Source organism: Lissotriton helveticus, chromosome 12 (genome assembly GCF_964261635.1).
Source record: "Lissotriton helveticus chromosome 12, aLisHel1.1, whole genome shotgun sequence".
NCBI lineage: Eukaryota > Metazoa > Chordata > Amphibia > Caudata > Salamandridae > Lissotriton > Lissotriton helveticus.
The window spans coordinates 58,962,203-58,978,130 of NC_136073.1; positions in this window are offsets into that span (position 1 = coordinate 58,962,203).

The following is a 15,928-nucleotide window of genomic DNA, read 5'->3' on the forward strand; positions in this document are numbered from 1 at the left end:
TATTTACAAGATCAGGTCGTGGCATTCGTTTTTTCACAACATTGTGTTGCGATTAGGATGCTAGAACAGTAAGTCCTACAATTATACTGCATCTGGACAGACTATTCAGATTCTCCAGCCATTGGCAACTTAGTTACATATTCACAATTGACACCGGTGTATCAAGCTTAATGAATAATGAAATTAGTATAAATTAATCAACCCTAGGAAAAAAGTGCATGGTACCTGTCACATTATGCAAACTACACTCCACTATGAGTTTGAGAGAAAGTATGTGTTATAATCTACTTGTTGATTATTGCATCCTCCCTCTTATTGTTCTCTGCCTTGCTGCTCAGCCAATGGTGATGCCATTGGAATGTTCAGAGTGTTGGTGCTTGAGGAAGAACCAGTTGGAGTATATGGGCTGAGCAGCAAGGAGGCTGCTCCTGGTGGGGCATACTATGGGTCTTACCATCTTCCTGTAGCTGAAGAAGTAACCTGATGAAAAAATCCATAACCTTTATCTACAAGATCTGTCTACGTGACATCCTTCATTTTAACCTCTGAACCGCGGCGTTAATTCTCCCGCAGTGCGGGAGAATTAATGAACGGGTGGAGCTTTGACGTCCAACGGACCTGCGCAGCCCCAGGAAGGTAGTGCACCGAAGGGGTTGACACTGGTGACGAGCGGAAAAGACCCATGCGTAAGTTTAATACAAGACCACAAGAGCTCTGAAGTGTTACTAGAAACGAAAAAGAATTTAAAAAGAAGACATGTGGATAAAGAAATTGAAGGCTTGAGATGTGAACCTGTATGGAGGAAGTGTGCCTGGCAGCGCCACCAGCGTCTATTAGAACAGACAGCCTACAGCCAGGGCACTGTACAGCACAAGCAGTAAGCTGTTTTTATTCTCCAGACTTAAATAAGGACCTGTGTATCTGGAAGCAGCCAGCTCCTGTGGTATTGGCAATAAATGGAATAGTATTTGTGAGGAAATGGTCAGTGTGTGGCCAGAAAAGAAGCAATCGCACAATAAGGATTTGACATGCCGTGTTCTTGGCTGTGCAGTGTTTATGATGCCCTGAAGATTTTTGGGAGGTGAGCCATGTGAGTGCACAGAAGTGAATTACGCTGGCTTGGAGTCTAGTGGGGAATCGTAGTGTAAGAATGCTCTCACGCTTGTTTGATATGGGAGCAGATATTTCACTACTGCTTTGAGTTTGCTCTGTCCGTGTTTGGAAACCTGTCTTGTTGCCTGCAATCTACATGATGCTTGATTAGCTTTATTGCGCTGCTGCTGAGAAGTGGTTGACTACATTAGGAAGAAATTTGAAATTGGAATTGTACGCGTGCACCTTAACTGTCTGCAGTACTACAGATGCTTCCAGTGATTTCTTCATTTGTTAACACGTCTCCTGTGCTGCCTAGGGACGCTCTGCAGCAAGGACGTGTGGAGAGCCATCCAGCTCAGTGTTGGCAACGTGTAGCCATCTTAGGTGATGTTCACGCTTTGTCAGACCTTCGTTTGGAATCCGTTTTGCCGCTGTGCAAGTTTGACCAACAGGCCACATTTTGGAAAATCTCATTCTATAATGAATTTACATCTTAATCACATCTAGTGGTTTATCGGTGAAGTAACTATTGACAACAACTGAATTTATGTTCCTTTGACTTAGTGTTGTGCTGTATTTTGATTGGACTTTCCATGAAAGGTTTGGAAGTGTCTTCGGAGATCTGGTATGCTGTGAGGAGTTTTGGGTGAGAAGTCGCTCACCATGGACTTCAATTTACCAATCTTAAATTACTGCATACATGTATTATCACATTTGTTTTGGGGGGTTTAAGTAATTTTGCGTATCTTGTGAAGTTTTGCTATGATGCTGGTTATATTACGCGTGTCGTGTTGTGAGTAGTTCATTCATTTATTGCCTGTTAATATTCGGATGTATGCCATGTTCAATTTGCTACAATGTTTGCCATGTTCTTTCTAAGTGTGGTGTTCTTTATGCTAGGTGGGTTTGTGGTACCCACTTTGAAGGGGTGAGAGATACCCTGTGTGTTAGTTGTTTGCTTTGTGTGAAGTGTTTATGACCCTGTGTTGTGCTACATTTTTCTGAGTTTCCCTGTGTTAGTGGAAGGTATTGGGTTTAAATATACCATGTGATTGTGATAGGTTTAAAGATACCCTGTTATGGTATGGGTTAAGTCATACCCTCTAGCCTTGAGGTAAGACCTGGTCCTGCCATGAGTTGTGTAATTGCAGTAGAGGGTTTGGAGTCCCTGGTCCTGCCATGAGTTGTGTGAGTGCAGTAGAGGGTTTTAGTCCCTGGTCCTGCCATGAGTTGTGTTAGTGCAGTTAAGGGTTTGGAGTCCCTGGTCCTGCTGTTAGTTGTGCCTTGAGTGTGAGGCAAGGTGGTGTGAGATATCCACTGTTTGAGGATTAGAAGATACCCTGTGTGTAGTTTTGCTTTGTTGTGTGACGAGGTGGGTTAAGTTATGTATTACTCACTGTTTAGGGGTTTCGAAGATACCTTATGTGTTTTGCATTGGTGTGAGGCATGGTGGGTATCTTGCGGTAGTGAGGTTGTGTGGTACCTGCTGTTTGTGGGGTGAGATATTCCCTGTGCTGAGTTGTGTATGGAGTGTGAGTTGACGTGGGTGAGCACCAACTGTTTTAAGAATTGAACACTTTTACTTGTGTAAGAATGGAACACTTTTACTTGTGTTTTTCCTATTTTTCCTAGATTGGATGGGCCTGTAATTTCTGATTAATTTATTGGACAATTTGTATGTGTGTCGTATCGTACATACATTTGTTTTTCTATAATCATAAGAGGGAGATTAGTTGTAATCTACCTGTTGGTTATTGCATCCTCCCTAATGTTGCTCTCTGCCCTGCTGCTCAGCCAATGGTGATGTCATTGGAATGTTCAGAGTGTTTGTGCTTGAGGAAGAATCAGTTGGAGTGGATGGGCTGAGCAGCAAGGAGGCTGCTCCTGGTGGGGCATAATATGGATCTTACCATCTTCATGTAACTGAGGAAGTAACCTGATGAATACATCCATAACCTTTATCTACAAGACCTGTAGTACTATCACTTTGTACTACTAATCCAGATAACATCTTTGAGCTTACCCACAACTGTGCCCAGAGACAGAGTAACTGGGAAAAGCTGTGTTGTGTAAAAAAACACAATAAATACAGTGAACCCCTCAAGGCCATTTTATCCTCGAGTGACTTGTGTAAGCAGGGGACTCTTGCTCACTTGAACATGTGGATCACATGAGTCTGTCAAAGAGGTTGTGAACTTGCAGAAAGCTAGGGACCTCAAACCTTAGCAGAAGTCCTAGAACCCGTAAAGGGTTTAAAAATTATACGGATAGCTTCCAATCCCAAGAGGGGCTACCAATTCCTTGTGAAAATGTGGATTTTGTTTGGACATGGAGGTTGATTGACAACACTTTACTTCTGCAAGAAGTCACACTCCTGATTGAAGAATGCATTTCAAGGTATTCATTAATTTGAGCCAGTGATTTTAGGTGGGACCAACCAAACTAATTTTTCGAGACCTGCACTTTTCCCTCATCAGACTTTGACCAAATGCAAGGGAGAAAAACAAAGGCGGTAGAAAGGAGGAAAATAAAGATGGAAAAACAATCAAAAAGGAAGAAAACGTTGATGAAAAAGAACCTCAAGAGGGAAGTAAAGGACAAGGGAGTGTAGGGTGGTGGAATATAGTAGCAGGTGATACAATCAAGTAGTGGCGGCTGCTGACTTTTAAAAGTGATGAGTCGTAGGTATCTAAATGGTATCTAAATTCTAACCAAAAAAAGAGGTTTGAGAGCTGGATGCCCAACTTTACTTCCTTTAGGGAAATGAAAGAACCCCACTCAATCCACCTGTGCATTTCCTTTGTCAAAATTTGACTCTTCACGTTTTTTCTCTAATTACTGCCTATGGTTCCACTCTCTTTCGGCCAGAGTGTGATCGAAAATTAGGCCCGGCACAAAAATCTGTTCCACCAGACAATCTGCAGATGTGCACTTACATCGCTCAGCCCAGTTCCAAGCAGTGGCGTAGCTGGGCCTTCTGATGCCCAGGGTGGTCCCAGCCTTTGCGTCCCTGCAGCGGCAGTAAGAGCAGGGGGAGGTGCAGGTGGACAAATCCTGTGTTTGCTGCCCTGAGTGGCCACAGGTAAAGGAAAGGGGGGGGGCGCGCTCGGCCCCACCGCACGTATGGTGGGGGGCCGGCCACCTCCTTCCCCTATCTCTATCGGTGGTGGGGCGTGCCCACGCCGCATCTGGATGACGCGGCGGGCGTGCCCCACCACCGATTGTAGCAGATTCCCCCGTTGAACCAGATGCAATATAATTGCTTCCGGGTCAAAGGGGGGGGGCGGACCAGTAGCCACCGGTTCGCCCCCAGTGGTTAAAAGGTCAGGGAGCGCAGGAAGCGCCCTCTGGTTCCCGCGCTGCCCAGGCTATCACCCCCGCCTCAGCGAGGCGCCCCGTAATTTTTCTTCTGTTTGTTTTTCAGGCGTTTCGTCAGCAGGGAGTGTGCTGAACCAGGAGTGTGCTGGACCAGAGGTGTGATCACACTGGTTTAGGAAGCAGCAGGATTTGAGGCAGGAGAGCGCTGCACTGCGGAGTCTGTAGGCGCGCTGGAGTGAGGCTTTTTACCGAGCACTCAGAGGTGGTGGTAGCGTCTTGTTTAAGTAGCTGGTAAGGCAGTGTGAGCGCGATGCGCAGGGGTCCCGGGTCGAGCAGGGCACTATGGGGCAAAGCCCAGATTGGGAGCTGATTGTAAAGGCGAAGCAGGGTCGGCCCTGGTTAGTATGTGGATGGGAGACCACATGGAAAGAAAGTGCTGCAAGCATTTTAATAGCCACACAGCTACACAGGCCAGCGAAGTTGATCGTAAAAAAGCGGTTCATCGAATTTTAATAATAAGCAGGCTTCGTGTAATTAGGTGGGGGTTAACGCTGGCTTTGGAACTGTTTTAATGAACACAGTTTGGATTACCATTGAGGGTGCTTGACAGAACGGTTCATGTGAGTCTGGTGGCACGGTGGACTCAAGCAGCCACTGCAAGGGCCTATGTTTGACCTCATGGTCACAGGTTCAAATCCCAGCTGGTCCACTCAACCTTAAAAAAAAGGAATCGGCTAATAAGCACAAGTCTTTTTGGTTAAATATTGTGTTTTACGCTGGCTTTGTTGCACTGATGCTCAAGTATAGGGGGCTGGGATACAGCTAGAAGATTGGTAATTTTCTTTTTAGGTGTGACAGTACTGTATCCTAATTTTCTATTTATCGTAGGACCTCATTGAGGGGGAGACTGCAGGCTGAGCCCACAGAGAGTGGTGCGGTGGACAACGCTATCTGAGGACACAGGCAGGCCTGCACTTCACTGCTTCTGTTGGGCCACCGGGCTAGAGTGCGCTCGCCCAACACCCAGGCTAGCTGATGTCGCGGTCACAGTTGCGTGGTGCTTGCGGCCAGCCTGTGTACCTCCAACTCGGTACAGTTACAAGCCAGGCAGGCCCTGGTGGGTGTAGGAATACATCACGCTCATAGTGTTAACATAAGTGTAGGTGTTTTTTTCCCTTTTGCAAGGCAAAAAAGAGGATGGCTAGTGGACGTGGTGCAAAGCGTTCCCACGTGGAACATATGCTGCAGGGCATGATACGCAAGATGGCAGCTATGGACAGGAGATGGGGAAAGTGGACCAGATGGGGAAAAACATGGCTGAGCTCACCCAGAGGTTGGATGCTCAGGCTGGGCCATCTGGGAGACCCAAGCGAATAATAGTGCCCCCGAAGCCAAGGGGGGACTTGGGTGCTTTCCCCAAGCAGGTCAGGGCCAAGAAGGGTAGCGGTCAGAGGCCCAAACAGCAGGGTGAGGGGGGTCCTCTTGGGGGGGTCCCAGATGGGGGGCTCACACCACCAGGGGTTCCTATGCCTACTCCCGGCAGGTGTACCAGTAACACCGGCTCCTGCCACACCGGCACCAGCACTGAGCATAGTGCCTCTGGCGGTCCCAGCGGTAGTCCCGGTGGTACCCGTGGGTAACACAGCACCTATCCCAGTACCCAGCGCGGCACCCCCCATTCTAGTGGCAGCACCTCCTGTGGTTGGCCAGGTACGCCCAGAGCTGGCAGCGCAGATAGCGGCAGTACTCCCTTGGTTGGGGATAGGGGGGATGTTACCTTCTTAAGTGGGCGAGTATCCCTTAGAGGAAGCGCAAAAAAGGATCATGACTGCCCCTGGTGGCTGGGGGGGGGGGGCAGATCGCCTAGTACTCCACAAGCAGCATGTCCAAGCAGCGACTCCGGAAAGGACAAGATTGCTGAACCAACCCGGCCGCAGAAAGTGGTAAGAAGGTGGCATTACCAGTACTAGGTGTGGACTCAATACCCTCAAGGAGGGAAAATCTGGGGCAACATGTAACACAGGAAGTGAAGGATTTGATCTGGGCAGGCAAATATGTCAATATGTTTTCTTTGTTAGTGGACAACAGGGAAATGGAGTATGCTAGGAAGCAGAAGGACTGGATGTCGCCTAGCGAATGGGGGGGAAATGGCAAGATTCAGGGTGGAGGAGACATTGATCAATTGGATTAGGGCCTTTTCTGTCTTCATGGCGATTACAGCCAAGCGTTCCCCTAATTTACAGGCAGAGATGGCATGTTACCAGAGTAGGATCACAACTTTCAGTGATAACTAAGGAGGGGAAGGGTGAAAGGAGTATGACATGAGTTTCAGGAAGGCTAAAGAGTGTAAACCCTCACTCTCATGGGATCGGGTAGATTCCATTTCGTGGTGTGGCCAGTTCACAGCAGGGCAACCAGGGAGCGCTGGACCAAGTTGGAACAAAAGCTACTCCTCCAAACCACAGCAGCCCTTTCGGCCAGCACAGGGGGGTGGCAAGGCTCCTAAGACAGGGTACAGCAGGGGGCGAAAAGGAGTGTGCTGGGATTTCAACAAGCGTCCATGTACCAGTGCACAAGGCACTTGCAAGTTCAGGCATGCATGCTCCATTTGTAACCAGCCTTCCCAACCAGAAACAACTTGCCGCAATAAAGGTAACGCCTCTGGAAGCAGGGATAGAAAGAAACAAGATTAGGGAGGGAGGACGGCTGGTGTCTCATTCGCCCATTGACATTCTGGCTATGACTCCTTGGCTAAACAGGTACCCAGACCATGCCTCTGCGAGGATGTTGCAGGAAGGTTTTTGGCAGGGTTTTAGGATCCCAGAGGTGGGATATACCGGAACGGCAGAATGTAGAAACCAACTATCTGTTGGGAACAACCCAGAAGTTGCAGCGACAAAAATTGCTAAAGAGCTGCGCCTAGGCAGGATAGCGGGTCCTTTTATTAACATCACTCTGCCTAATTTTGTTTGATCGCCTCTCGGCGTGGTGCCAAAGAAGGAGGAGGGCGAGTTCAGGCTCATTCATGACCTACCAGCACCTAATGGAGCATCTTAAAATGACGCCATTGATGAAGACAAAGAAGACCGAGGTGATGGTGGTTGGGAAGCAACCTGGATGGTGGAGCGACAATTGGTGGCCCCCCGAACTAGGAATGATTCCAGCTCCCGTTATGGAGATAAAAAATCTCGGGGTATGGTTAGACACTACACTGAGTTTTACCTGCCAAACTAAGAGGGTAGCTGCTTCTTGTTTTGGTATAATAAGGGGCATCAGGCCGGTGCTCAAGTTTTTCGATGCCCCCACTAGACAGCTCGTGGTTCAGGCCTCTGTGCTGTCTAGGATAGATTATGCCAGTGCCCTCTTAGCAGGTACGAACAAGGCAGAACTCATGCGGCTGCAACGAGTGCAGAATGCCGCTGCAAGAGCGGTACTAGGGTTGCCTAAACGTTGTTCAGCATCCAGAGCATTGCAATCACTCCATTGGTTGCCTGTGGCTCGCCGGATTGAGTTTAAGGTGCTCTGCCTAGCTTTTAAAATTTTGAAAGGTATGGCTCCACCTATCTTGATGAACTTACTGACCCCATATGTTCCCTCTCGATCCTTGAGGTCGATGGGGCAGAATCTGTCTGTTGTCCCTCGCTTTCTGCTGAGCAGGATGGGCGGCCGCTCATTCCGAGTAGTGGCGGCGGAATTGTGGAACGAACTTCCCAGTGAAATTCGAGCTATGGAGGACTTACTCCTATTTAGACGCGCCATTAAAACTCTTCTTTTTAACTAATTCTTCTGGATTCAGGTGCGCTCTGTGATGTTGTGTTGACCTTTCCTTGGCGCCAGGACGCCCCTTTGCTGGGGCAGCTGTGCGCGGTACAAAAACCAATAACATAACATAACATAACATTTGTAGCATCAGGTATGCGTCCTTTGACCAGGCAGTGGATATGTTGAGGACTCTGGGACCTGGAGCCTTGCTGGCAAAGTCAGACATTGAATCTGCTTTTCGGCTACTGCCGGTTCATCCCCTAGATCAGAATCTGCTAGGCTTCTCTTTTCAAGGAAAATTCTATATGGATTAATGTATGCCCATGATCTGTTCTGTTTCATGCGCCTACTTTGAGAAATGTAGTTCTTTCCTGGAATGGGTCTCGACAGGACACCTCCATGTCATGCATTACCTGGATGACTTTCTCTTTCTCGGGTCGGCGGGCACTCGGGCGTGTGCATGGGCATTGCAGGAAGTTTGTGTGCTCATGCGGGCTTTTGGAGTCCCGCTGGCGCCGGGGAAGACTGTGGGTCCAGCAACCACATTGAAATTTTTAGGTATAGAATTGGACTCAGTGGAGGGATGTTTCAAGTTACACAAAGACAAAATCATGAAATTCAGAGCGGCCCTCCAGCAATGTCTGGTCAAAAACAAAGTGACGCTACAGCAGCTACAGCAGACTGTGGGCAAGTTGAATTTCGCACTAAGAGTGATACCCATGGCACGCCCATTCTCCTGCTCAATCTGAAAAACCATGACAGGCCTGCGGGAGAAACACCATTGCACTAGGCTGCCGGCTGAGGTCCGCCAGGACATGCGTATTTGGATTGCATTTCTGTAGGGCTTCAACGGCAGAGTAGTGTGGCGTGGGCCCCTCACTACGACTGCAGAGTTGGGTCTTTGGACTGATGCTGCGGCCAGTGTGGGGTTTGGCCCCATATTTGGAAACAAGTGGGTGGCCCAACCAAGGCCGGTTTGGTGGGAGGAGAACGACCTGACAGCTAACATCGGTTTCTTGGTGCTATTTCCAATTTGGGTGGCGTTAACAGTTTGGCCTGATCAATTGTGTAATTGATCTGTAATCTTCTGGTCAAATAACATGACGGTAGTGGAATGTATCAACCAGCAGGCGGCACGGTGTAAATTTATACTTCGCCTACTGAAGGAAATTATGCTGGATTGCATGAAACTCAATGTACAGTTTAGGGCCAAACATGTCCCGGGGGTTTTGAATAATGCAGCTGATGCACTCTCTCGCTTTAAGTTGCAGGTATTCAGGGAACATCTACCATCTGCAGAGGCGATGCCTACAGACTTCCCAGCAACTCTCTGGCAAATTGGTGCCCCCAGTTACAGAACCTCGTGGCAGCTAGCCTAGCGCCCAGGACCAAAACTGCTTATGAAGGGGCGTTTTTGTCTTATTGCTCTTTTTGGGGCTGGGACTGGGCAGAGACATGGGATTAGTCCGATAAATTCACTCAGTACCTAGAGGCATTACATAAAGGAGGGCGCTCCGCATCAACGGCTAGCAGGCACATGGCGGCTGTCTTTCTTTGCGCAGATTAAGGGGGCCAAAGATCCCACGAATAGTTTGATCGTACGGAAGGCACTAAAGGGGTGGGGGCACCTGCAGGCAGCCACCATGGACACCAGACAACCAATAGATTTTGAATGGCTGGCGGCATTATTGAATGCCTTGTCTGACATCTGCAGTTCATTTGGGGAGGTACTCCTGTTCAGAGCCGCATTTACATTGGCCTTTTATGGAGCATTTCGGGTAAGTGAACTGGTGGCTAGCAGTAAGCAAGACATGCTGGGTGGGCTCCGGCTGGAGCACACAAAAGTACTGGGTGATACGCTGTTGATTACCATACGTTAATCAAAAACTGATCAGGAGGCTCGTGGGGATGGGCTGGTACTCCATTGGGCACGGACTAATCCTTGCTGCCCAGTGTCCCATGTAGAGGCCTTCATCAAACAGAGTAGGCGCAGCGGAGGGAGCATTGTTAATGCATGCAGATGGTACGCCACTGACCAGGTTCCAATTCCAATGAGTATTGGCAATGACAGTGGACAGATCTGGTTTCAACCCAAAAGACTTTGGGACACATTCATTCCGGATAGGGGCTGCCACTGAATCATCGGCTAGAGGGTTACATGCGAGCAGTGTGAAAAGGATTGGAAGATGGTCTTCCAACTGTTACAAGCGTTTTGTGCGGCTGCACATGTAATGAGGTGGCAGGATGATTTACGCTGATGCCTGTCTAGTTTGTTTGCTTATATTTCAGTTTCTCGAGCCTGTCACGCAGGGCGGAAACTGTCGTCGGTTCACCAACAGCAAGTACCTTAATCATGGCGGACCCAAGCACAGAAGAACGGGACACAAGTTGTATGGGTTGTTGGTCATTCATTTGTGAAATGTGCTAAATCTGTTTTCCTTGCAGGTAACTGTAGACAGAGGGGGGAACAGGGGGGTTTCAAGGTTTCCTTTCATTGTAGGGGGGCCTCTGCCTCAGTCAGTTTAGTTCTTTACAGAGTTGCTCGATAAACACACCCCGCCGCCCACAGTGGTTATCTTAAATCTGGGGGGCAACGAACTGGTCAAGTTGGGCAGGAGGATCCTGATGAAAGACATATTCTCAGAGGTAAACTGGTTGGCTAAAACACGCCAAGGCTGCACCATAGTTTGGTCGCAGATGATTCCTAGACTCAGATGGAGGGGGGGGGGGGGACTCTGTTAAGTAGTTGAATCACTCCGTAAAGACAAGGTTGAGAAATTATTTCGGTCACCTCAACTGCAGAACATACCACATGGGTGTGTCAGTTAGGAAACACGCTGTATTAGACATTTGTTAAGGTTAGCCCTTTGATACCTGTCTACATTGTTTGTAATCTAAATGTCAGTATATTTTTTGCATAAATGCTTGTGTAGATATTGTTCATTTCAAAGTTTTTAATTTGTTTTCATGTTTTTAATAAATACCGCCGGGGGGTATTGAGACCGCCTCGCCTTCCAAAGAAACTCCTCTCATGTCCAATTTCTATTAAATGTGAGGATGCACAAGACGGGGAGGGGGTAGTCGGTAGTCCCTGACCATAGAGTGGGGAGTCTGCTGCCCTCAAAACTCATGCCGCCCAGGGCAGACCACCCCCTACCCCTTCATTGCTATGCTACTGGTTACAAGTGAGTCACTTGTGATTCAGTACTGTGTGAAAACACTGCCTCCCCACCAACTTGCATGCAGGCTGCTCACTCAGGCTGGTAGCAGTCACAACAGGAAGGTGGGAGAGGCTAGAGGGCATTAAACAGGCATGAAGAGACTTCTAGGATTTGTGAAGATACCTGTTCTTCATGCCAAAGACAGGGCAGGGCAACTTAGCGTGGCAGTGAGTACACTGCTATGATGCACAGAGAAAAGAAAAACAAAGCTGCAGCTCACACGGTGCATCACTTACTGTCGAGGTTGCTGTGTAATTAGACACACCGTAGAAGGAAATGTGGGCTTGTTAATTAGTGAGTGCTGAACAGGATTCCCGAGTTCTAATCTAATTGCAATTTCCATCTTTTATTAAGTGTGATCCTCGCCAAATCACCTAAGCTCTGAGTTTCTCGGTCTGAATCGAAATACCAATAATCAGCATAAAATAAATGCATGTACAGTGCACAAGATGTTGTGTTGTCACTTGTTAGTACCGTGCTTCAAACAGGTACATGTTTTTCTTTGCATTTTGGGACTCTTGAAGTTTTTGCAGAGAACTGCTTTAACATTTACTCCCGTTGTAGTGTGGGCCCGTAGACCGACTGAAGCCAGCTAACACAAGGAGGTAATGGATGGAGCTCTGAAACACTCTTCCCCCAGATCTGGGTTGAATCCATCATGGTTCTTTAGCTCACTTCAATTGAAGAGAAGAGTTCTCCCAATTATAATTTGAGGTCCAGAGGAGGGAGGAGAAAAAACCAAAGCACAAAAGTACCTCTAGTCAGACCTATATATTTTTCCAATGATAATCTTCACAGTATATTTCAGAAAGGATGCTAAATATCTGACAAAGATATCCAATTTATTCGAAAATGCTGTTTTTTCTTTTTTCATTTTTTTTCATTTATTCTATTTTTCTTGTAATAAATACATAGCAATTTGTGTATATACATAATTAACACTTTCTGTAAATCACTCTAAGCAATAATTAGAAAAAGGAAAAGAACCCCAAAAGACTCATCATGTATTCATACCATTCATTCCATCATACATACCATTGCATTCGCTACCCAGTCTTAAAAAACTGTATGGGCATATCAAACACAAAAAACAATAAGCATACAATAAATCCTCATTGAGAGTCCCCTATAAATTGCTGCGAGAAAAGAGTTCTGAAATCTATTCACTATGCAATATGTACAGTTTTGTTACACGTCTTTGCTTCCTTCTTTTTGTATACACAAGATGATTTTCTGCAGGGGGGTCTCAAAAGCGTACGGCCAACGTACGTTTCGGTGATTGTCGATATTTGGTTCACCTTCTTCAGGGCCAAAACAAAATAAACAGACATACAACTGCATACACACTATGTGCTAAAACCAGGGGGTTCTTGAGTTTCTGAAAAAAGAACATGTCAGAATACTAATTAATTTATTTCTTTTGGTGCATCCTTATAACAAATCGCACTATTTATTAAACATGATTGTAAGTTACTTCGCATGCTATAGTCTCGGGGACAGGTAGGGCCTAATATAGGAGCCTATTCTGTAAAACAGAGCTCAAGGTGAGAACTGGAAACACCCAGTGTGTGCTAATACAGAGTAAGTGTGATGTAGAGACAAATAAAGTGAAGCTTTAAAATGTTCTGCCAAAGAAGTGAGGTTAAAAATACAATGATAGAAACCAACCCTTCACCATGTGTTTTTTAATATTAAAAAATTATTTGTGTCCGAATATTCTGAGCCAATTACTGTTGGTAACGATGGCAGCCGATTATTAGAAAGTTATCTATAACGCAACAAGTAGCGGTGGAGGCCAATCCCCAGCTGTTTAATGTGGTGAGGGGCTCAGTTCATTTGGATTCTGTAGCAAAGAATATATAATTGGCACTCATGAAACATTATATTAACCAAACAGCATTGCACATGTAGGCATGAACCTATAAAGATGTTACCTGTGTTCAAGGTGCATCCCGCGTATACTGGGCTTTAAGAATACGTCTATTCCGTATGGGTGTTTCTGGTTTTTAGAAATACTTCATATGGATCGACCTAGGGAGTTATAGTCTGTATAAGTATAAACATATATATTTTTTGCGGGCCTACCCACTTGGTAGTCAGAGGTACGCAATCTTTGTATTTACCTGATGTTTTATCTGCCAATTAGGAAGGTCGAGCAGAGGCAAGTTGCACTTCTTTGCCTTGTTGTTTAAAATTGCCGGTGTCGGTGTGTCACAACTCGATCTGTAAAAATAAACCCAGGTTTTTTTTTAGTGCTCTTTGGGACAGCTTTGTATTAGTCGCGGCGTTAGCTCATTAATTGGGTTGGTGAGATACACCATATAAGATAACGTATTATAAGATAATGTATTAAATACAATTGTTGCGGATAGATATACGCACGACCAGCCGATGTGTTATTTAAGCTGTTTGGTATCTTTTTTTTATCTATGTCCGCCGGTTGGGCTAAGAGTCTATTATACGTCTATGCTGTGGGTCTAAAACTCGAGCAGCGTTTTATGAAAAAACGGGTTTCTATGTATTCGGTACATGATGTCCTCTAGGTTTGCTAACTTATTTTATTTTGAGAGAGCGTAACAAAGGGTGCAATTAAATGTGCTTTTTAACTCGGACTTAGAGATTAGTTATATCTTTGTTAGTCCGAGTCGTTGCATTATGTATTAGTGTCTCGTCTTAACAGCTTATTAATACGGGCTAAATAAATAAACCGGAAAAACGAAATAGCTGGGTCTGCAGATCTGTACTGCCCCCTGCTCCTCATGGGAATAGTAGATCCTGAACCTTGATCATCTCATCCAATCACCCTGCGGCTCACTGCAATTTCAGTTGGGAAATCTGAGATTCACACCTCCCAAATCTCACTGCCTAAACTATGCCCTGGGCAAGAATGTCTAAAAAAGGAAACCACAAACCATAAATATTATTTTTTAAAAACAGCATTGGTAAAATATTGTCCCACCAAACCTGGCACTTCTTTAGGTGGATGTGCACATTATCAGCATAGTTGTTTGAATTTTGATGGTTTGTAAATCTCTTCTTTTAATCTGAATCATTCATGAAATGTAGAATTTTAGTGGCCCTTGGTTGGTGGTTTAATGTGGGGCATGACTTTACAATGGGAAATTGTCTGTGACGCGTACATGTATTGGTTGGAAGTGTCTTTGATTCCAAAATAAGTTTAAATATAATAATTTTTATAGTATTTTTCAATATGGATTTTGCCATTTGTTCATGATGTGGGTATAGGAGTTCAAAGTTTTTTAATTGTTTTTATATTGTACAGCTTTGAACAAGTTCTGCTTATTATAAAGGAACGAAACGCACAAAGTGGCTAGGTTCTGTAATAAAGAATAAAGAAAGATATTAATTTACCACTGGAACGTTTGCTTTTCTTATTGCAAACAAATGATGCCAGTGTGCCTTTCCCCATTTTGATGGATGAACTGATCTGCATTAGGGTGCAGTTGTAACTCGAGCAGCTGAATATGGGTTGAAGGAGCACCGATGACCAGCACCTACACAACTTACTAATTGGGGTTGTGCAGGGTTATCATTCTTTCTACAGCTGCAGACTTTCTGTATGGCATATTGTGTGTTAGCTTGGAGTTGCTTTTGTTTGATGGGACAAAATTTGTGCCTGGTGTCCTGTGGCCCGATTCACAGAACTAACTTAAGACAAAATCCTAAACTTACTACTTTTGGTATTCACAGAGGTTAGGATTTTGTCTTAAGTTTGTCTTAAGACAGACTTAAGACAGACTTAAGACAAAATCCTAACCTAAGTCTGTCTTAAGTCTGTCTTAAGTCAAACTTAAGACAAAATCCTAACTTCTGTGAATACCAAAAGTAGTAAGTTTAGGATTTTGTCTTAAGTTAGTTCTGTGAATCGGGCCCCTGGACAGCAACTATGAAGTCTGCAATGAGTGTTCTAGGGTTGCCATCAAAATTCAAATCGCGCATTTCTCATGCCAGATAGGAGTTGTGTTACAGCTAATTTGAGTAGGCATGCAATGATAGCTCTAGCTGACACCCTATGTGGAGGTCTGCACACCAGTGATCTATGGGCCCTTCTGCTATTTTAGCATGTGAGAGAATGCCTCTTCACCGGACAGTGTCAACAGCATGTGCTCAAAATAGTCTTCCTGTATTGGTGGACTCAGACACCCTTAGTATACATATATTTTTGCCTTTGGACCCTGGATCTAAAACCTTGCTTTTTGCTGCTATAGCTGAGAACGTTCTCCATATTTTGCACTGTTTGTCCTTTTAATGCTGTTATCCTCCGCAGTGGAGATGCGCTGTTCAACTTCTTCCAACTTATGTGCTCATGTGTCGATTCGAGCATTGAGGGCATCATTTTTCCTATCGCTCCAAGATGAGGCTTTCTTGCATGGCCATGAGGAGCAATTTCATATTGTCATCCTGTTCTCCTGTATTTTCTGATGTCCCTGGGGCATTTGCATTGCTACTATCCTCAACCGATACTCAGCACCCTCTGAGGGGCTCAAATTACAACATTGGCTGTTTCCAGT